Raw genomic sequence first — 23768 nt, 5'->3', positions numbered from 1 at the left:
ATCTCACGTCAAACTTGAGGTTTGAAAAAATAGTCACTTCTTGAAAGTCTTCTGCCAGATACATTTATCTGCCAGATACAGAGAGAGTTTCACTTAAAACAAGGATATTAAGAACACACTCATAGAAGAGTTTGCAAGTTGAAGGGAGTTTGTTAATTATGAAACTTGATTCTACTGGGTGCAGTAAAAGGATTTGTGCAGTGGGCAATAGGTTGGGTGTGGGGCTGGGTCAGACACGATGAAGATTTTAGGTTATGGTGTTTTAGAGAACCCATGATAAGAGGATTGCATGTTTTTGCTGACTGATGAAAACAGAAGTAGAGAAAATGTATGAATTTAGTCTTAAAAGTTGCTTGAAGGAGAGTAGACACTAAACCTAGAAGTGGGTAAACATGTCATCTGAAATGATGAAGAACACAAGAGCTACATTCCTTCTGCTAGCATGCTCACCATTAGACCTAGAATTCAGGTTCACATTCTGGGTGGGCTGAATTGTTAATGGTGAATTCAAATGCTATCAGCAGTATCAGTATCCATAACATAGCAGCCATAAAAAAGAATGAAATCTTGCAATTAGCAACGACATGGATGGACCTAGAGGGTATTACACTAAATGAAATAAATCAGACTGAGAAAGGCAAATACCATATGATTTAACTCATATGTGGAATCTAAAATAAATAAATAAATAAATGAACCAACAAAAAGCAGAATCAGACCTATAAATACAGAGAATGACCTGATGGTTGCCAGAGGGGAGGAGGGAGGCAGAATGGACAAAATGAATGAAGGGAAGTGGGAGGTACAGATTTCCAGTAATGGAATGAATAAGTCATAGGAATAACAGACACAGCATAGGAAATATAGTTAATGATATTGTAATAGTGTTGCATGGTGACAGGTGGTAGCTACACTTGTGATGAGTATAGCATAAAGTATAGAGATGTTGAATCACTCTGTCATACACCTAACACTAATGTAATATTGTGTGTCAACTATACGCAGATAAAAATAATTAAATATAAGCAAATGAGTAATATAGCACATACTATGTACCACGGTGATATTCTAAGTGTATTATAAATATTAACCCTCTCAATGATTCAAGAAGGTAGTACCTATCACCATTACCTTTTATGGGACAAAACTGGAGAATGAAGAAATTAAGTTACTTTTCTGCGATCCCAGAGCTAGTAGGTGGTCAAGCTGGAATTTAAAAGCTGGCAATATGGTTATAGCTATTCTAAGATAGAAGAGAATTTAATATATTTAAATTTTGGTTTTAAGAAGTTACTATAAAAGGTGAGGTTGTAGAGGCTGAAGAGAGAGGACATATGTAACGGAGCAAGGATGCATAGTTGCAATCAGTACCTCCTTTCTCCTTTTTAAAAAGAACTTCAATTATATTCCAGTAGGTGATTTTATTTCCCAGGCTTCCTTTTCTTAGCCATGACCATATGATTATGTTTCTCAAGAGTAGAATGTGGAGTAAGAAGTTGGCTTAAAGTTGGAAGTTGACTCAGTTGGAAGGAAGAGCACTTTTATCTTACCATCTGGCTTCTCTTTCTGGCCTTCAATGTAGACATAATAGCTAGAACTCTAGTAGCCACATTGGACCAGAAGATGGCCTTGTGGAGTGGCATGGAAAAATAGGATCCTGGATCTGCAATGATATCTTGGAGATGCCAGACCCCCTACACTTCCTAACTCTAGAACTATTTTAGATGAGAACAAAATGTATTTCTTGTTTTAGCCATTATTTTAGTATTTTTCTGTTAAATGCAGTTGATCATCAACTAACCAAGAAAGCATGGTATCCAAAAGCCAGTGAAAGAGACTATCTTAAAAGTGAGGGAAATGCTAGGTACTTTCTCAGAGATGAAGTAAGTTGTTAACTGAAATATGCTTATTGATTAATTAGAGTAGGCCATTGAAGAACTTAATAAGTTTTATGACCAATGGAGTTTAAAGATAATAGCAAATTGAGAAGAAATAGAAAATGAGAAAATGGAGACAATTTGAGTATATAATGGAGTAGAAGCTTGTCTCTGAAGAGCAGTATAATGATAGGGACAGCAAATGGAGGGAGCATAGCACTCAAAAATATCGATGTTTTTTGGTTTGTTGGTTTTGTTTTGTAGTAATAAGGAAATAAATTAGAACATATTTGTCTTACATTCTGCATTAAAATCCTGTGTATTTTCTTTTGGCGTTGGGGAATTCTATCATCCATCTACCTACTTACCTATCTATCTATTCATCCAGAGAGAAAGAAGCATTTTTTAAATGGTGTGAATTTCCACTTATGTGTGATGCCATAACTGAAATTTCTAAATAAAGTAAATCAACTTAAGGCAGTTATAAAATAAATACATCATGGGGATTTAATGTATGGCATATACATTATATTATAATGTAATATAATTAATTATATTGTCATAACATTGTATAGTGACAGATGGTAACTAGACTTATCATGGGGATCATTTTGTAGTGTATAAAATATCAAACCACTATGATATACACCTGAAACTAATAGAAAATTTTATGTCAATTACACTTCAATAAAAAAAATCAATTTAAGGATCTCTCAAATGAAATAAATAAACATAAAAAATTAAACAGAGACAACTGCCACACCTTATAGCACAGAGTATAAAATAAGTTTACACCTGTAAAGCCTTACTTTATAAATTTTTGATAGTTATTGTTAATTATATAGAATATTTTAAATAATAGATATATTTAGCTTTATGATCAGAATCATTTTAAAGTTTCACTTGGCTTCCAGCTTTGAAATGAGAGTCATCCTAAGAGAATATTTTAGTAGTGAAATATCTGAAATTGAAACTGAGACCTTCATGGTGAATTTGAGAAGGAAGATTTCAGGAAGATTTCTATGGCAAATTGTTTATGTGCCAATAAATTCTGTAATAGACATTTTCACCAGTCCGCTGAAGTTTCATCCAAGAAAAATAGTATAAGGAATGAATTTATCTCATGTTCTGTTCCCTCTCAAAACAGTAATTATATATGTATATTAAAAACCTACAATGTATACCATATGCTTCTCAGAACATCTTAATACCTAAGGCCCTGAAAAAGTATAAAACCCTTGTTGAGGAGAGACAAGCAATCTACACATTAAGCTCTCTGCAGAATTAAATGTATATCTTTGTATTTTGAAATTATGTGAAAAATACATTAACCATTATAGAGTAAGGCCCTAATGGGTGCATCCAGAGGGTGATGATAAACAGAAACATAATTTTCCATACTTAAACATTATGACTGAAATGCTTTAAAGTATGGAATAGTTTTGGAGGAAAGAAGTCACTTTTCCTTATTACTGATTCTACCAACTTTCAATCAATAAACCCTTCAATAAGGTTGCTGGAGCCTCCCCTAAGCCTGTGTTATCACCCATGCACATGAAGGCATGGATGTGAGGCATCAGGCCTCTTGTCTGTTATGGCCTATCTCATTACACCTACTAAATAAAATCAAAATGGACAAAGAATACATCAACAGTGATTTCCAAATTGAGATATAATTTCAATTTTTCTGATATCCACATATACTTCCACTTTCAAATAAGATTACTCCAAAAATAATGTTTCAGTATGAAGAAATATTTTATGTGAAATTTTGTGTCATGTATTTTCCCAAAAGGCATTTTCATCTAAACAATAAAACTATTACATAAAAGTAGAAATTTCTCTTTTTTTACTTTGTTAAAAGTATTATCTTAAAATTACACCCAATTATCACCAACATGTAAGAACTGGTCACATTAGATTTCTAAATAGATATGAATTTATATATTTATATTAATTGATTTATTTACATTTTTGTTACTTATCTTCTACTATCAGAATAAAAGCTTCTTGAAGGCAGGAACTCTTTCTTTTTACTATTTAAATCCCTAGGGGTGCCTGGGTGGCTCAGTTGGTTAAGCGACTGCCTTTGGCTCAGGTCATGATCCTGGAGTCCCTGGATCGAGTCCCGCATCGGGCTCCCTGCTCGGCAGGGAGCCTGCTTCTCCCTCTGACCCTCCCCCCTCTCATGTGCTCTCTCTCTCTCTCATTCTCTCTCTCAAATAAATAAATAAAATCTTAAAAAAATAAATAAATAAATCCCTAGTACCTAGAACAGTGCACACCTGATGTTTTTCAACCTTGTTCTCTTCACTGAACAATGCATAGAAAATACTTTTACCTGACCAAATGACATTTTATTGTATGAATGTACCATACTTTATTAGACTAGCTACCTAATAATGGTGGTTCACATTATTTTGATAAGACAAACAATGCTGCAATGAATCTATATATATATATTTTGTTGTTGTTGACATGTGGGTGTAGGTATAACTGTTAGATAAATTCCTAGAGTAGACTTGCTGAATTGAAGGTCACATGTATTTTTATGTTGATATATATTGCCAAATTACACTCTTGAGATTGTTCTAATTTAAAGTTTCTACAACAATGTATGAGAATGAGTGTTTTCTTTCTTTTTTTAAGATTTTATTTATTTGTCAGAGAGAGAGAGAGCACAAGCAGGGGGAGCAGCAGGCAGAGCAGGTGAGGGAGAAGCAGGCTCCCCACTGAGCAAGGAGCCCAATGCGGGACTCGATCCCAGGACCCTGGAATCATGACCTCAGCCCAAGGCAGACACAACCAACTGAGCCACCCAGGCATCCTGTGAATGACTGTTTTCAAAGATTCTCATCGAAATGGAGCAAATAATCCTAAAATTTGTATGGAACCAGAAAAGACCCCGAATAGCCAGAGGAATGTTGAAAAAGAAAAACAAAGCTGGCGGCATCACAATTCTGGATTTCAAGCTCTATTACAAAGCTGTCATCATCAAGACAGTATGGTACTGGCACAAAAACAGACACATAGATCAATGGAACAGAATCGAGAGCCCAGAAATGGACCCTCAACTCTATGGTCAACTAATCTTCGACAAAGCAGGAAAGAATGTCCAATGGAAAAAAAGACAGTCTCTTCAACAAATGGTGTTGGGAAAATTGGACAGCCACATGCAGAAGAATGAAACTGGACCATTTCCTTACAGCACACACAAAAAATAGACTCAAAATGGTTGAAAGACTGAAATATGAGACAGGAGTCCATCAAAATCCTAAAGGAGAACATAGGCAGCAACCTCTTTGACCTCAGCCACAGCAACTTCTTCCTAGAAACATCACCAAAGGCAAGGGAAACAAGGGCAAAAATGAACTATTGGGACCTCATCAAGATAAAAAGCTTTTGCACAGCAAAGGAAACAGTCAACAAAACCAAAAGACAACCAAAAGGATGGGAGAAGATATTTGCAAATGACATATCAGATAAAGGGTTAGTATCCAAAATCTATAAAGAACTTATCAAAGTCAACACCCAAAGAACAAATGATCCAATCAAGAAATGGGCAGAAGACATGAACAGACATTTCTGCAAAGAAGAAATCCAAATGGCCAACAGACACATGAAAAACTGCTCAACATCACTTGGCATCAGGGAAATCCAAATCAAAACTTCAATGAGATACCACCTCATACCAGTCAGAATGGTTAAAATTAACAAGTCAGGAAATGACAGATGTTGGCAGGGATGCGGAGGAAGGGGAATCCTCCTACACTGTTGGTGGGAATGCAAGTTGGTGCAGCCACTCTGGAAAACAGTATGGAGGTTCCTCAAAAAGTTGAAAATAGAGCTACCATATGACCAGCAATTGCACTGCTGGGTATTTACCCCAAGGATACAAATGTAGGGACCCGAAAGGTATGTGCACCCTGATGTTTATAGCAGCAACGTCCACAATAGCCAAACTATGGAAAAAGCCCAGATGTCCATTGACAGATGAATGGATAAAGAAGAGGTGGTATATATATATATATATATATATATATATATATATATATACACACACACACACACACACACACACACACACACACACACACACAATGGAATATTATGCAGCCATCAAAAGGAAGGAAATCTTGCCATTTTCAACAAGGTGGATGGAACTGGAGGGTATTATGCTGAGTGAAATAAGCCAATCAGAGAAAGACATGTATCATATGATCTCACTGATATGAGGAATTCTTAATCTCAAGAAACAAACTGAAGGTTGCTGGAGTGGTGGGGGGTGGGAGGGATGGGATGGCTGGGTGATAGATATTGGGGAGGGTATGTGCTATGGTGAGAGCTGTGCATTGTGTAAGACTGTTGAATCACAGACCTGTACCTCTGAAACAAATAATACATTATATGTTAAAAAAAAAGAAAAAGAAGAAGAAGAAGATAGCAGGAAGGGAGAAATGAAGGGGGGAAATCTGAGGGGGAGATGAACCATGAGAGACTATGGACTCTGAGAAACAAACTGAGGGTTCTAGAGGGGAGGGGGGTGGGAGGATGGGTTAGCCTGGTGATGGTTATTAAAGAGGGCACGTACTGAATGGAGCACTGGGTGTTATATGCAAACAATGAATCATGGAACACTACATCAAAAACTAATGATGTAATGTATGGTGATTAACATAACATAATAAAAATAAATAAATAAAATAAAATAAAATACTTCAGTGACCAAAACAGACAAGATTCTCTGCTCTCAAGAAGGAGCTTAAATCAAAGTAAGTCAATCAGAGAAAGACATGTATCATATGACCTCACTGACATGAGGAATTCTTAATCTCAGGAAACAAACTGAGGGTTGCTGGAGTGGTGGGAGATGGGAGGGATTGGGTAGCTGGGTGATGGACATTGGGGACGGTATGTGTTAGAGTGAGCGCTGTGAATTGTGTAAGACTGATGAATCACAGACCTGTACCTCTGAAATAAATAATACATTATATGTTAAAAAAAAAAAAAAGATAGTAGGAAGGGAAAAACGAAGAGGGGAAATTGGAGGAGGAGATGAACCATGAGAGACTATGGACTATGAGAAACAAACTGAGGGTTCTAGAGGGGAGGGGGGTGGGGGAATGGGTTAGCCTGGTGATGGGTATTAAAGAGGGCACGTACTGCATGGAGCACTGGGTGTTATACGCAAACAATGAATCATGGAACACTACATCAAAAACTAATGATGTAATGTATGGTGATTAACATAACATAATAAAATAAAATAAAATAAATATATAGTATGGGTAAAATTGTGTTATTTTAATGTTTTCTTATCATGACTGAGTTTGAGCAGATTTTTACATATTTTCTGTTGCTAAATTGTCTTTTACACATAATGTTTTCAAGAGCTTGTTAATTTATGGATACTATTATAAAAGTGAATAAAATAGCTCATGTGTTTTACTTTGACTAGATTTCAGTCTTTTTCTATACCTCCACAATTTTAATTTTTGCACAGTCATATTGGTCACTTTTTATTTTATGACTGTTCAAGTTAGTTTTGTGTTTAGCGGCTATTCCACTTCAAAACCATAAAAGTATCAATCATATCTTTTCCATTATTTTATGGCTTCATATTTTTTACTATAATTGTGGATCATCTGAAATTTCTCCCAGTAAGAGATGATGTTAGAATTCAAGTTTCCTTCCCCCCACCCCATACAGGTAACCCCTAATCCCAGTTCTATTTATTGAATGATACTTCTTTTCCAATCAGTGTGGAACTCCATTTTAATTGTGAACTAAACAATTAGGTTCAATACCTGGATTCTCTTTTTGTTCTATTTTATTTTTGGTTTTTACATAAGATGACCATAGTTATATACTATTTTTCAGTTTCTCCCAAAGTTGGTCCCCTCCCATTAAATTTTTTTTAAACATTTTCCCAATGATATTTGCAATTCTGAACTTAAGAAACAACTTGGCTATATTCAAAAATATCTTGTTGATATTTTATTTGTATATATTTAAATATATAGATTAATTTAGATATAATCAACATCATTATAACTTTAAAATATTCTACAAGAATAAAACATGCCTTTCTATAAAATTACTTTTTATCCCTCCATATTATTTTAACTTTAAATTTTGTCCTTTACTTAAGTATATTTTTACTTTTCTTTTTTTTTTTTTTGCTTTTATAAGTAAGATCATTTGTTCTATTATATTTTTGAATTGCTTCCCATTGGCAGATGAGGTTACTGATTTCTGTATATCAATTTTCTATTCAGTAAACTTACTATATTCTCCAATTCTCAGTTTTTCAGTTGATTCATATATTTTTCTTTTCCTTTTTTTCATATTTTAAAAACATGAAGATATTTTAAAGATATTTTAAAATACATTTTAAAAGATGAGCCAAATTTCAGTACATTTATGGTGTACATATATCTGTTTTAATTTTATTATGTTCAACTATATAAATCTTTCTTCTCTTTTTGACATATCCTTTCATGTCCATTTGGACCTTATATAATGCCTAACTATTAATTCTCAAACATTTCTCAAACATATTCTCAAACAATATGACACAATAAAGAAATCACTAAAAATAGTTACTTAGATAACTCCAAACATCTGAGAATTGGCTACAAACTTAATTCATTACACTCCTTATAAGCCTAATATATATAATTCTCTTAAATGCTTTAAATGTTTAAAATGCAGATAAAATCATCATGTACAATTAGTATGATTACAAATGATTACAAAATTGCTAATACGTGGGATTACATTAATGTCTTCATTTTATGTTTTTATTTTTATTCTTATTTTTCTTGCAATTACAACTTTACTTACTTAACCTAGAGAGTTAGTGACCTACTCAGAGTAGGTGAGGTAGCACATAAAAAATGATGGATGTTTTTTATGTGCTACCTCAGAGATATCACAATTTTAGTTCCTGACCACCACAATACAACAAACATTATGATAAAACAAATTTCACAATAAGGTGAGTCAAATGAATGTCTTGGTATCCCAGTGCAAGTAAAAGTTATGAATACACTATATTGCTGCATATTAAGCGTGCAATGTTATGTCTAAAAAATGTACATACTTTAATTTAAAAATACTTTATTACTAAAAAAATGCTAACCACCATCTAAGCCTTCAGCAAGTCATAGTCCTTTTGCTGTTGGAGGGTCTTATCTTTGTGTTGATGGCTGCTTACTGATCAGGGTAGTGGTTGCCGAAGGTTGCAGGGGCTGTGGCAATTTCTTAAAATATGACAACAACGAAGTTTGCTGCAGTAATTGATTTTCTTTCCTCAAAGATTTTTCTGTAGCGCGGTCTGCTCTTTGGTGGCATTTTACTCACAATAGAACTTCTTTCATGATTGGAGTCAATCCTCTCAAACTCTGCCACTGCTTTATCAACTAAACTGTTTGTTGTTTCAACAATCTTCACAGCATCTTCACCAGGATAGATTCCATTTCAAGAAACCACTTTTTTTGCTGATCCATAAGAAGCAACTCTTCATCTGTTCCAGTTTTATCATGAGATGGTAGAAATTCAGTCACATATTCAGGTTCCACTTCTAATTCTAGTTCTCTTGCTATTTCCACTACATCTGCAGTTACTTCTTCCACTGACGCTGTGAACCCAAAGTCATCTATGAGGATTAGAATCAACTTCTCCCAACTCCTGTTAAATTAGATATTTTTACATCTTCCCATGAATCATGAATGTTCTTAATAGCATCTAGGATGATGAATCCTTTCAGGTAGGTTTTCAATTTACTTTGCCCGGATACATGGAAGGAATAACTATCCATGGCAACCATAGCCTTACAAAATGTATTTCTTAACAAAATCAGATTTGAAAGTTGAAATTACACCTTGATCTATGAGCTGCAGAATGTATGTTGTGTTAGTAAGCATTAAAACAACATTAATCTTGCACATCTCCATCAGAGCTCTTGGGTGACTGGATGCATTATCAATAAGCAGTAATATTTTTAAAGGAATCTTTTTTTTTCTGAGCAGTAGGTCTCAAGAGTGGGCTTAAAATATTCAGTAAACCATGTTGTAAACAGATACCCTGTCATCTAGGATTGTTGTTCTATTTATAGAACACAGGCAGACTAGATTTAGCATAATTCTTAAGGACCCTAGGACTTTCAAAATGGTAAATGAACATTGACTTCAACTGAAAGTCACCAGCTGCACTAGCCCTAAGAGAGTCAGCCTGTCCTTTGAAATTTTGAAGCCAGGCATTGACTTCTCCCCTCCAGCTATGACAGTCCTAGATGGCACCTTCTTCCAATATAAGGCTGTTTTGTGTACACTGAAAACCTATTGTTTAGTGTAGCCACCTTCATTAATGATCTTTAGATCTTCTGGATAACTTGCTGCAGCTTCTACATCAGCATTTGGTGCATCACCTTGCACTTTTATGTTAAAATTCAAGACTCAGCCTCTCCTAGCTTCAAACTTTTCTTCTGCAGCTTTCTCACTTCTCTCAGCCTCCGTAGAATTAAAAAGAGTTAGGGCCTTGCTCTAAATTAGGCTTTAGTTTAAGAAAATGTTGTAGTTGGTCTGATCTCCTCTCCAGACTAACATTTTTTCCATCTCATCTATAAGACTATTTCACTTTCTTATCATTTATGCATTTACTGGAGTAGCACTTTTAAGTTCCTTCAAGAACTTTTCCTTTATATTCATAATGTGACTAACTATTGGACACAAAAAGCATAGCTTTCAGCCTATCTCAGCTTTCAACATGCCTTCCTCCCTTCCTCATTTCTAGTTTTTTATTTAAAGTGAAAGACATGAGACTTTTCCTTTCACTTGAAAACTTAGGGGCCTTTGTAGTGTTAACTGACCTAATTTCAATATTATTTTGTCTCAGGGAAAATGGAGGCCCAAGGATAAGGAGAGAGATGGAGGAATGGCCAGTTGGTGGAGCAGTCATTTATCAATAAAGTTCACTGTCTTATCTAGGTGCAGTTTGTGGTATCCCAAAATAATTACAATAGTAACATCAAAAAGCACTGATCAAGGTCACTATAACAAACATAATAATGAAAAAGTTTGAAAAAATTGTGAGAATTACCAAAATGTGACACAGAGACATGAAATGAACAAATATTGTTGGAAAAATAGCATGAATTGAGTGACTTGATGCAGGGTTGCCAATTGAAAAAATAAATAAATAAATAAATATATATATATATATATATATATAGTGAAACAAAAAAAAATGAGGTATTTCTGTATTTAACAAAATCCCTACTGAATATCCCTAGAGGTAATGGATTAATTCAATTAATATTTGACTCAGTGTATGAATGCAGAAGTTTTTATCTAATTATTCTCCTATTCTATATTTAGGCTGTTTCTAGTATTTCTCTGTTGCTTAAAACATGTGTTAAGTTCTATTAAAAACTAGAATGGATTTGTAAAAATTAGGCTCCCACATTTTTACTTTCCTTTTTATTTAACTTTATTTTCCCCATATTATTGCCTGTATTAACTGTGAAGCACAATAAAGAACAGTAAAGAAAAAAAAAAAGGTATGCCTGTACTTAACTAAGGATGCTAGATTTGTTTGTGATTTCCATTATGATTCCATCCAATCTGGTACCCACCTGGACAGCCCTTTTGATAAACTAAATAAGAGACTAAATAAGAACTGTCTACATGTTTGAATTTATTAACCAAACTTACACACATTTTTGTGACTTTGATCTTATTATTTCTGTCTGGGGTTTGATTTGTAGCAGTTGAATACAAACTTTTATCAATTCCTTTACCAAACCTAGATTTTTGCCTTCTGATCAACTATTTTATTGTGATATTGACATACTTAACGGTTTTGTTTTGGTAACCTGTTCAAGAAATAACTTCATTATTCTGAATCCATAAAAATATTAGGTGGTAATTTCTTCTAAAATTCAATGTTAACATCTTGCTTTTTATATTTTAGTCTTTAGCAATACTTGAATTATTTTGCATATTTATGATGTAAGGCAGGAATCTAATTTTATTTTTTCCCATATGGAGAGCCAATTATAAAGCAACATTTATTAACAAATTCATTACTTAACAGCTAATCTGTTTGGCATCTCTATCATTTGCTAAGTTTTCAAAAATATATTGATCTGTTCTCGTGCATATCCCTGCAATAATACTAAACTAAATAATATTACTAAATTAATAAACACTAATACTAAACACAGCTAAAGTACTGTTCTTTAGAACTATAACTTAACATAAATATTGATAGTTACGCCTGGGTGGCTCAGTGGGTTAAGTGTCTGACTTCAGCTCAGGTCATGGTCTCGGGGTCCTATGATCCAGCCTTGTGTCATGCTCCAAGCTCAGTGGGAAGTCTGCTTGTCCCTCTCCCTCTCCCTCTGCCCCTGCCCCCACTCACACATGCATGTCCATGCTCTCTTTCTCTCTCTCTCAAATAAAGTCTTTTAAAATCGAATAAATAATAAATTTCATAAATGATATCCCTACAATATCTTATTTTTCTTCAAAATTGTTTTAGTTATTGTTGACCCTAATTCTTTGATATAAATTCATTAAGTCGATCAGTTCCCATAAAATCCTCAAACTAAATTGAATTTCTAGATCCATGTCTTCAAAACTAATATCTATATAAAATGCTTCTAATGTTTCATCATTTTGTATGATGTTTTCTTAGATTTTTTTTTTTATGAAATTAAGGTCTCCTTTATTTCTAGTTTGCTAGGGATATATATCATAAATTTTCTCCATGATTTCAAATTGTTTTTTTTTTTCCCTTTCAGCCTATTGGTTTGTGTTTTAGTTCTGTATCTTTTATTTCATGAATTTTTGTTCTATTTCACGGGTGTTATTCCTTCAGTCATCACTTAGAACTCTAAACATTCTTATTCTAAAGATTTTTTCAAATTGCTCATTTTTTAGTCCTTTCTAGAGTGAATTCATATTTTTATGATTAGTTTTTACTCATTTTTTATAAGACTTATTCACATGCTTTGGAATTATGTTGGCATTCTCATTTCGACTGGCAGAATTTTAGCTTTTCTCTGACCTGGTTAAAATTTCACTTTGCTGTGAATAAAGAAGAAAACAGAACCTAAACAACTGAAGGGTTTGTTTTTCCCACATAAGATGCACAGAGACAAGATGCCATCACTGGTATAAAGCCCAAGGATGTCATCAAAAAAGCTGGTTCTATCTGTCTTCATGCTCTGTCATCCATAATGTGTGGGTTCATCGTTATGGTCTCAATACAACAGCTGCACCTTGAGATATCATGTTACATTTTCATGGAGAAATAATAAGGATGGCCCTAGGATTTCCCTTTAACAAGATTATGTTCGGGCCAAAAAGTCCTCATCCAAAACTAACACTTCCACACCAAGGATTAGAAAGGTATCATGATCTAGCTTTAAAGGAGTCTGAGAATTAAAATATTTTTATTTATGTAACTATTAGAAAAGAAAGCTAAGGAGGAAAGATTGGGAGTGGCTCTTTAAGAATCCAGCCTATAATCTCTCTGTCTTTTTATCTCTTTTCTGTGGTTCCTTGTTTCAGTGACTGGATTCATTGCCTTACTCATATGAAGCATTATTCTTTCCCATTACCCTGTTTTAGCCACCTAGACCTATTTCTAGACCCAGAGCTCAGGTTGTGGTTCAGCCCTCTTAGCCACTTCTCTTGTCTATTTTTGATCCAGGAGAAGGTTTTTATATTTTGGGAAACTGATATTATAATTTGTATAATTTTTATATTTTATCAATTCTTTTAATGGTCTTAGAGTGATGAGAAGGGTTGTTGAAACATGTTCTTATTGGCCTAGCTTGACTAGAAGCACATTTTATTTTTTGAAATAATTTAGTCTTATATAATACATTAAAAAGCAGTATATCCTTTATCCAGTTTTCCCTTATGTTAATAACATACAAAATCATAGAATAATTATCATAAATAATAAATTTACATTGAGGAAATACCATTAAACTACAAAATTTCTTTCTTTTTCTTTCTTCCTTTCTTTCTTTCTTCTTTTCTTTCTTTCTTTTCTTTCTTTTTTTTTTTTTTAGAGAGAGAAAGAGAAGGGGGCAGAGGGAGAGGGAAAGAGAGAATCTTAAGCAAGCTCCATGCCCAGCATAGAGCCCAATGTGAGGCTCAATCTCACCACCCTGAGATCATGACCTGAGCCGATATCAAGAGTTGGATACTTAACTGACTAAGCCACCCAGGAACCCTAAACTACAGAATTTCTTTGAATTTCAACTTTCCCTCACTAATATCCTTTTTTTCATTCCAGGATTTAGCTTAAGATTTCACATTGCTGGGGGGCGGAGCAAGATGGCAGAGGAGTAGGAGACCTGGATTTCGTCTGGTCCCAGGAATTCAGCTGGATAGGAATCAAACCATTCTGAACACCCATGAACTCAACAGGAGATCAAAGAAAGGAATGGCAACAACTCTCTGAACAGAAAAGCGACCACTTTCTGGAAGGTAGGATGTGCAGAGAAGTGAATCCGAGGCGATATTCGGGAGGATAGACAGCGGGGGGGGAGGGACTTTCATCGGCCACTTCTGGCAAGTGATAGAGCAGTGGAACACAAAATTGGAACTTTTAGAAGTCTGCTCCGCTGAGGGATGTCACTCCAGTGGCTAAGCAGGAGGTGGAACCCTCACTGGGACAGTGTGGTCCAGGACCCTCGGGGTCACAGAAAGACCGGGGGCACCTGAGTGCGGCAGAGCTCCCAGGTATCAGAGCGGGGAAGCCGGCTGCAGAGACGGACCAGAGGCGCAGGCTCTCAGCTCGGGGCTGCCATAGACCTTGGCACAGTTGGGCCACTACTCATCCAGCAGGGACCCAACAAGCAGCAGATCCAGGGAGACTTCCCTTTTCCCCTGGGAGGAAAGGTGTGGGAGCACACCGCAGGAATCTGCTGGGTTTGGAGACTCCACACGGGGTCGTGTGCCAGAGATAGAAATGCTCGGTCACAGGCTGGGTGAGCACAGAGTGTGGCTGGAGACAGGGGAGAAGGGAGTGATTCACTGCTTTTCTCTGGGGGCTCAGAGGAGTGAGGCCCCGAGTTCTCGGCTCCTCCGGGGTAGAGATTTGGAGGCCACCGTTTTCACTCTCATCCTCCAAAGCTGTACGGAAAGCTTGCAGGGAACAAGAGCTCCCGAGAGCAAACCCGAGCAGATGACTTAGACGGAGGGGTAAGGGCAGGGCAATTCCGCCTCCGGCAAAGACATTTGGGAACCACGGCAACAGGCCCCTCCCCCAGGAGATCAGCAAGAACAGCCAGCCAAGACCAAGTTTACTGATCAAAGAGAACGGCAGAACTCCAGTGGTAGGGGAATACTGCACATTAGAATCCATGGCTTTTTTACCATGATTCTTTAGTCTTTCAAAGTTAATTTTTTTTTAACTGTCTTTTTTTATTTCTTTTTTTTTTTGAATTTTTCTTTTTCCCTTTTTCAACCAACATCTTATCAATCCCTTTTTTAAAAAACATTTTTATTTTTCATTTTTAGAGTCATATTCTATCCCTTCATAGTAGTTACCCTTATTTTTGGCATATATATATAAGTTATTCTCTCTTTAAAATTTTGAGATACGGTTTCTTCTAACAGACCAAAATATACCCTAAATCTCTAGTGTATGGCTTTGTTCTACTCTCCTGCCTGATCACATTCTCTCCCTTTTTTTTCTTATTTTTTTAAATCCTCTTCCTTCTTTTTTCAAACAACCCTTATCAATTCCTTTTATAAAATTTTTTATAATTTTCACCTTTACAGTCATATTCCATCCCTTCATCGTATTAACCTTTATTTTTGTACATATATGTTTTTCTTTCTTTAAAATTTTGGGAGGCATTTTCTTCTAACAGACCAAAATACACCCAAAATCTAGTGTGTGGCACTGATCTATGCACGAGCCTGATCATATTTGATCATATCCTGTTTTTTTTGTTTTGTTCTGTTTTTGTTTGTTTTTATCTTTTTCCTTTTCTTTTTCTTTTTCTTTTTTCTTTCTTTCCCTTTCTTTTTCCCCGGATTCAGGTCTTTTCTGATTTGTTTAGAGTATATTTTCTGGGAATGTTGTTACCCTGTTAGCATTTTGTTCTCTCACTCATCTATCCTTCTCTGGACAAAATGAGAAGAGGGAAAAAATCTCCTCAACAAAAAGAAGAAGAGGCAGTACCAACTGCCAGGGACCTACTCAATAGGACATTAGTACGATGTCGGAACTAGAGTTCAGAATGATGATTTTAAAGATACTAGCTGGGCTTGAAAAAAGCATGCAAGTTATTAGAGAAACCCCTTCTGGAGAAACAAAAGAACTAAAATCTAACCAAGTCGAAATCAAAAAGGCTATTAATGAGGTGCAATCAAGCATGGGGTGCTAACTGCTAGGATAAATGTGGCAGAAGAGAGAATTAGTGATATAGAAGACAAAATGATGGAAAATAAAGAAGCTGAGAAAAAGAAAGATAAACAACTACTGGATCACGAGGGCAGAATTCGAGAGATAAGCGATACCATAAGATGAAACAACATTAGAATAATTGGGATCCCAGAAGAAGAAGAAAGAAAAAGAGGGGCAGAAGGTATATTGGAGCAAATTATAGCAGAGAACTTCCCTAATTTGGGGAAGGAAACAGGCATCAAAATCCAGAAGGCACAGAGAACCCCTCTCAAAATCAATAAAAATAGGTCAACACCCCGACATCTAATAGTAAAACTTACGAGTTTCAGAGACAAAGAGAAAATCCTGAAAGCACCTCGGGACAAGAGGTCTGTAACCTACAATGGTAGAAACATTAGATTGGCAACAGACCTATTCACAGAGACCTGTCAGGCCAGAAAGGACTGGCGTGATATACTCAGAGCACTAAATGAGAAAAATATGCAGCCAAGAATACTATATCCAGCTAGGCTGTCATTGAAAATTGAAGGAGAGATAAAAAGCTTCCAGGACAAACAAAAACTAAAGGAATTTGCAAACACAAAACCAGCCCCACAAGAAATATTGAAAGGGGTCCTCTAAGCAAAGAGAGAGCCTAAAAGCAACATAGACCAGAAAGGAACACAGACAATATACAGAAACAGTCACCTTACAGACAATATAATGGCACTAAATTCCTATCTTTCAATAGTTACCCTGAAAGTAAATGGGCTAAATGCCCCAATCAAAAGACACAGGCTATCAGATTGGATTAAAAAACAAGACCCATTGATATGCTCTCTGCAAGAGACTCGTTTTAGACCCAAAACACCCCCAGATTGAAAGTGAGGGGGTGGAAAACCATTTACCATGCTAATGGACACCAAAAGAAAGCTAGGGTGGCAATCCTTATATCAGACAAATTAGATTTTAAACCAAAGACTATAATAAGAGATGAGGAAGGACACTATATCCTACTTAAAGTGTCTATCCAACAAGACGATCTAACAATTGTAAATATCTATGCCCCTAACATGGGAGCAGCCAATTTTATAAGCCAATTAATAACAAGAGCAAAGAAACACATAGACAACGATACAATAATAGTGGGGGACTTTAACACCCCCCCTCACTGAAATGGACAGATCATCTAAGCAAAATATCAACAAGGAAATAAAGACTTTAAATGACACACTGGACCAAATGGACTTCACAGATATATTCAGAACATTCCATCCCAACACAACAGAATACACATTCTTCTCTAGTGCCCATGGAACATTCTCCAGAATGGATCAAATCTTAGGTCACAAATCAGGTCTCAACCAGTACCAAAACATTGGGATCATTCCCTGCATATTTTCAGATCACAATGCTTTGAAACTAGAACTCAGTCACAAGAGGAAAGTCAGAAAGAACTCAAATACATGGAGGCTAAAGAGCATCCTACTAAAGAATCAATGGGTCAACCAGGAAATTAAAGAAGAATTAAAAAAATTCATGGAAACCAATGAAAATGAAAACACAACTGTTCAAAATCTTTGGGATGCAGCAAAGGCGGTCCTAAGAGGAAAGTATATAGCAATACAAGCCTTTCTCAAGAAACAAGAAAGGTCTCAAGTACACAACCTAACCCTACACCTAAAGGAGCTGGAGAAAGAACAGCAAATAAAGCCTAAACCCAGCAGGAGAAGAGAAATAATAAAGATCAGAGCAGAAATCAATGAAATAGAAACCAAAAGAACAGTAGAACAGATCAATGAAACTAGGAGCTCGTTCTTTGAAAGAATTAACAAGATTGATAAACCCCTGGCCAGACTTATCAAAAAGAAAAGAGAAATGACCCAAATCAACAAAATCATGAATGAAAGAGGAGAGATCACAACCAACACCAAAGAAATACAAACAATTATAAGAACATATTATAAGCAACTATATGCCAGCAAATTAGATAACCTGGAAGAAATGGATGCATTCCTAGAGATGTATCAACTACCAAAATGAACCAGGAAGAAATAGAAAACCTGAACAGACCCATAACCACTAAGGAAATTGAAGCAGTCATCAAAAATCTCCCAACAAACAAAAGCCCAGGGCCATATGGCTTCCCAGGGGATTTCTACCAAACATTTAAAGAAGAATTAATACCTATTCTTCTGAAACTGTTCCAAAAAATAGAAATGGAAGGAAAACTTCCAAACTCGTTTTATGAGGCCACCATTACCTTGATCCCAAAACCAGACAAAGACCCCATCAAAAAGGAATATTACAGACCAGTATCTTTGATGAACATGGATGCAAAAATTCTCACCAAAATACTACCAATAGGATCCAACAGTACATTAAAAGAATTATTCACCACGACCAAGTGGGATTTATCCCTGGGCTGCAAGGTTGGTTCAACATCCACAAATCAATCAATGTGATACAATACATTAACAAAAGAAAGAACAAGAATCATATGATCCTCTCAATAGATGCAGAAAAAGCATTTGACAAAGTACAGCATCCTTTCTTGATCAAAACTCTTCAGAGTATAGGGATAGAGGGTACATACTTCAATATCATAAAAGCCATCTATGAAAAACCCACAACGAATATCATTCTCAATGGAAAAAAACGGAGAACTTTCCCCCTATGGTCAGGAACGCGGCAGGGATGTCCACTCACCACTGCTATTCAACATAGTATTAGAAGTCCTAGCCACAGTAATCAGACAACAAAAAGAAATAAAAGGCATCCAAATCAGCAAAGAAGTCAAACTTTCACTCTTTGCAGATGATATGATGCTTTATGTGGAAAACCCAATAGACTCCACCCCAAAACTGCTAGAACTCACACAGGAATTCAGTAAAGTGGCAGGATATAACATCAATGCACAGAAATCAGTAGCATTCCTATACACCAACAACAGGACAGAAGAAAGAGAAATCAAGGAGTCGATCCCATTTACAATTGCACCCAAAACCATAGGATACCTAGGAATAAATCTAACCAAAGAGGCAAAGGATCTGTACTCAGAGAACTATAAAATATTTAGTCATGAAAGATATTGAGGAATACACAAAGAAATGGAAAAACGTTCCATGCTATGGATTGGAAGAACAAATATTGTGAAGATGTCAATGCTACCTAGAGCAATCTACACATTCAATGCAATCCCCATCAAAATACCGTCAACTTTTTTCAAAGAAATGGAGTAAATAATCCTAAAATTTGTGTGGAACCAGAAAAGACCCCGAATAGCCAGAGGAATGTTGAAAAAGAAAACCAAAGTTGATGGCATCATAATTCTGGACTTCAAGCTCTATTACAAAGCTGTCATCATCAAGACAGTATGGTACTGGCACAAAAACAGACACTTAGATCGATGGAACAGAATCGAGAGCCCAGAAATGGACCCTCAACTCTATGGTCAACTAATCTTCGACAAAGCAGGAAAGAACGTCCAATGGAAAAAAGACAGTCTCTTCAACAAATGGTGTTGGGAAAATTGGACAGCCACATGCAGAAGAATGAAACTGAACCATTTCCTTACACCACACACAAAAATAGACTCAAAATGGTTGAAAGATGAAAATGTGAGACAGGAGTCCATCAGAATCCTAGAGGAGAACACAGGCAGCAACCTCTTTGACCTCAGCCACAGCAACTTCTTCCTAGAAACATCACCAAAGGCAAGGGAAGCAAGGGCAAAAATGAACTATTGGGACTTCATCAAGATAAAATGCTTTTGCACAGCAAAAGAAAAAGTCAACAAAACCAAAGACAACTGACAGGATGGGAGAAGATATTTGCAAATGTCTTATCAGATAAAGGGCTAGTATCCAAAATCTATAAAGAACTTATCAAAGTCAACACCCAAAGAACAAATGATCCAATCAAGAAATGGGCAGAAGACATGAACAGACATTTTTCCAAAGAAGACATCCAAATGGCCAACAGACACATGAAAAACTGCTCAACATTGCTCGGCATCAGGGAAATCCAAATCAAAACCTCAATGAGATATCACCTCACTCCAGTCAGAATGGCTAATATTAACAAGTCAGAAAACGACAGATGTTGGCGGGGATGCAGAGGAAGGAGAACCCTCCTACACTGTTGGTGGGAATGCAAGTTGGTGCAGCCACTCTGGAAAACAGTATGGAGGTTCCTCAAAAAGTTGAAAATAGAGCTACCATACAACCCAGCAATTGCACTACTGGGTATTTACCCCAAAGATACAAATGTAGGGATCCGAAGGGGTATGTGCAACCTGATGTTCATAGCAGCAATGTCCACAATAGCCATACTGTGGAAAGAGCCAAGATGTCCATCGACAGATGAATGGATAAAGAAGATGTGGTATATATATACAATGGAATATTATGCAGCCATCAAAAGGAATGAGATCTTGCCATTTGCAACGACGTGGATGGAACTGGAGGGTATTATGCTGAGCGAAATAAGTCAATCAGAGAAAGACACGTATCATATGACCTCACTGATACGAGGAATTCTTAATCTCAGGAAACAAACTGAGGGTTGCTGGAGTGGTGGGGGGTGGGAGGGATGGGGTGGCTGGGTGATAGACATTGGGGAGCATATGTGCTATGGTGAGCGCTGTGAATTGTGCAAGACTGTTGAATCACAGATCTGTACCTCTGAAACAAATAATACAATATATATTAAAAAAAAAGTAGAAGAAGATAGCAAGAGGGGAAGATTGAAGGGGGGAAATCAGAGGGGGAGACAAACCATGTGAAACGATGGACTCTGAAAAACAAACTGAGGGTTCTAGAGGGAAGGGGGGTGGGAGAATGGGTTAGCCTGGTGATGGGTATTAAAGAGGGCACGTTCTGCATGGAGCACTGGGTGTTATACACAAACAATGAATCATGGAACACTACATCAAAAACTAATGATGTAATGTATGGTGATTAACATAACAATAAAAATTTTAAAAAATATATTTCACATTGCTTTTTTATATCTCTTTAGTCTCCTTAAACTTTAACAGTTCTTCAGTCTTTCCTTGTCTTTGACAAGGACACTTGTCAGATATTTTGTAGAATGGTTCTGAGTTTGGGCTTGTCTGGTGTTTTCTCATTTTTAGATTGAAGTCATGCATTATTAGGAAAAACACCACAGAGGTAATGTGCTCCCTTCAGTGCACCATTTTTAGGCACACAATGTCCATGGGCATTAGTGGTATTAGTAGTCACGTTAACCTTAACCAAATACCACCAGTTAAATTGGTATTTGCCAGAATTATTCCCTATAAAGTTACTATTTTCCCCCTTCCTAATAACTGAATATTTAGGGAGAGATACTTCTAGACTATACAAGTATCATTTTTTTCTGTTTAACTTCTGCCCCCGAATTTTAACAGCTATCAGTGGATCTTGTCTGCAGTAATTATGGTGTTCTAATGTTAATTTTCTGTTTCCCTTATTCTATCTACATTTATTAATTGAAATTCTCTATCAGGAAGAGCTGTCCTTACTCCTCATTTGTTTATTCAGTTATTTATATCTGTAGTGATTCTTTTTCTTCTTCTTTTTTTTTTAATTTGAGGTTTAATTCAAGACAATAGTTATTCTGTTTCACAAGGTGTTTCCATTTTGGCCATTGAGAGCTCTTCCGTAGGGGATCCTGTACCCTCTTCTCTCTCTCTGTCTCTCTCTCTTTCTCTCTAGCACTTCCTTACTTTCTGGAACTACAAAAGGCTGCAGTTTCATCTTGCACTTTTCCTGCCTCAGTCTTAGAGTCCTTCTAGGTCTCCAGGTAGCCTTGTGTAATTTCACTGGAGAAAGGTATTTAGATACCAGGTTATAGGTGCTAAATAATGCCAATTTTCACTTGGGTGTCCCTGTTTCTACTCCCTGTTAGTGGATAGAGCTAGAAAATATATTTCTGTAGATTAATCCATGCACATGCACACTCACACACACATGCACATACCTGTAATTATTTCTGTTATCTATTTGTATATATAATTTTTTTAAACAGTCTGTATTAATTGCTCTGACTACAATCCAGTACCATAAAGTTTATTACAGCCTTCTCCCTCATTTTCAACTTTTTTCTCAGACCTTGAAAAACCTGGCTCTCATTATCTACTTCTTGTTTTAATCTTAGTATATAGTTATAGTAGTTTCAGATTTGCCAAAATATATCCTTGTGAGAAACAAATTTACCAGTTAAAGTACAGTATTTGTGTACAATGTCTGGTAGCCTTAGAGTATTCACTCAAAACAATTCCAAAGTTATGTGTCAATTTCTTTTTTTCCCATTCCCTTCATTGTGATTATGTAATTCATTTTTAATACTGTTAGATTCATTTGTGGGAATTAGTATTTCACCACCACCCCCATATCACGGCAGTTTGTTTGTTTCTTTTGAAATTTATTCAACATAATCTACTCTTTATGATGTGAAATTCTATAGACTTTTGACAAATGCATAGAATTAAGTATCTAAAACCACAGGATCATAGAGAACAGTTCTAATACTCCCCAAACTCCTTCCCTTTGTAGGAACCCACTGCCCCAACCCTCATCCCCAGCAACCTTTTATCTGTTTTCCACATCTATAGTTTTGCCTTTACCAGAGTGTCAGCTATATGAAATCATAAAATATGTAGTCCGTGGGTTTGGCAAAATGCATTTAAGATTTATTTGCATTGTTGTATAAATCAATATTTTATTTCTTTATATTCTTAGTAGTATTCTACTGTAAAAATGGAGCACAGTTTCTTTACCCATACATCAATCTAAGGACATCTGGGTTGTACCCATTATTTGGAGGTTATAAATAAAGTTATTATATTCATATACAGATTTCTGTGTGAATATAACTTTTCATGTATCTTATGCATATGCCCAGAAGTGGGATGGCTGGATATGTGTTAGTTCTAGGTTTAAATATATAAGAAACTGCAAAACTGTTTTTTCCAAAAATAGCTATACCGTTAGCTTCCCCTCCAGCATTGTAGTGGGATTCTAAGTGCTTCATATCTTAGCCAGAGATGAGTATTACCAGTTTTCTTTTTTGTTGTTGTTGCTTTTAGTTTTAGCAATATCAACAAATGTGTAGTGGTATACCATGAGTTTGGACTTTGACCTACTATTCACTGGCTTTATGAACATGAATAGGTAGGTTATGTAATCTTTCTCTTTCAGTCTTCTGAACTGTCAAGAATGATTAATAATACTGCCTATCTCATAGACTTTTGCAAATTAAATGAGATAACAAATATAAAGTCCTTAATATTGTCTGATACCTATGCCTCAAAAAATTAACTCTTCACTTTCCTTTCTCCTCTTAATGTCTTTACGTTTACTCTCTAAGTCATCAAGTTTGCCAAATATTTAAATTTGAACAAAACTGGCATTTTCAGGTAAATAAAATGATTTGTGCCTAAAGTCATAGATTTTGTATACTTTGCTA

This window comes from Phoca vitulina, unplaced genomic scaffold, assembly GCF_004348235.1.
Source record: "Phoca vitulina isolate PV1807 unplaced genomic scaffold, GSC_HSeal_1.0 scaffold8, whole genome shotgun sequence".
Lineage (NCBI taxonomy): Eukaryota > Metazoa > Chordata > Mammalia > Carnivora > Phocidae > Phoca > Phoca vitulina.
Note: the sequence above shows the minus strand (reverse complement) of the source record.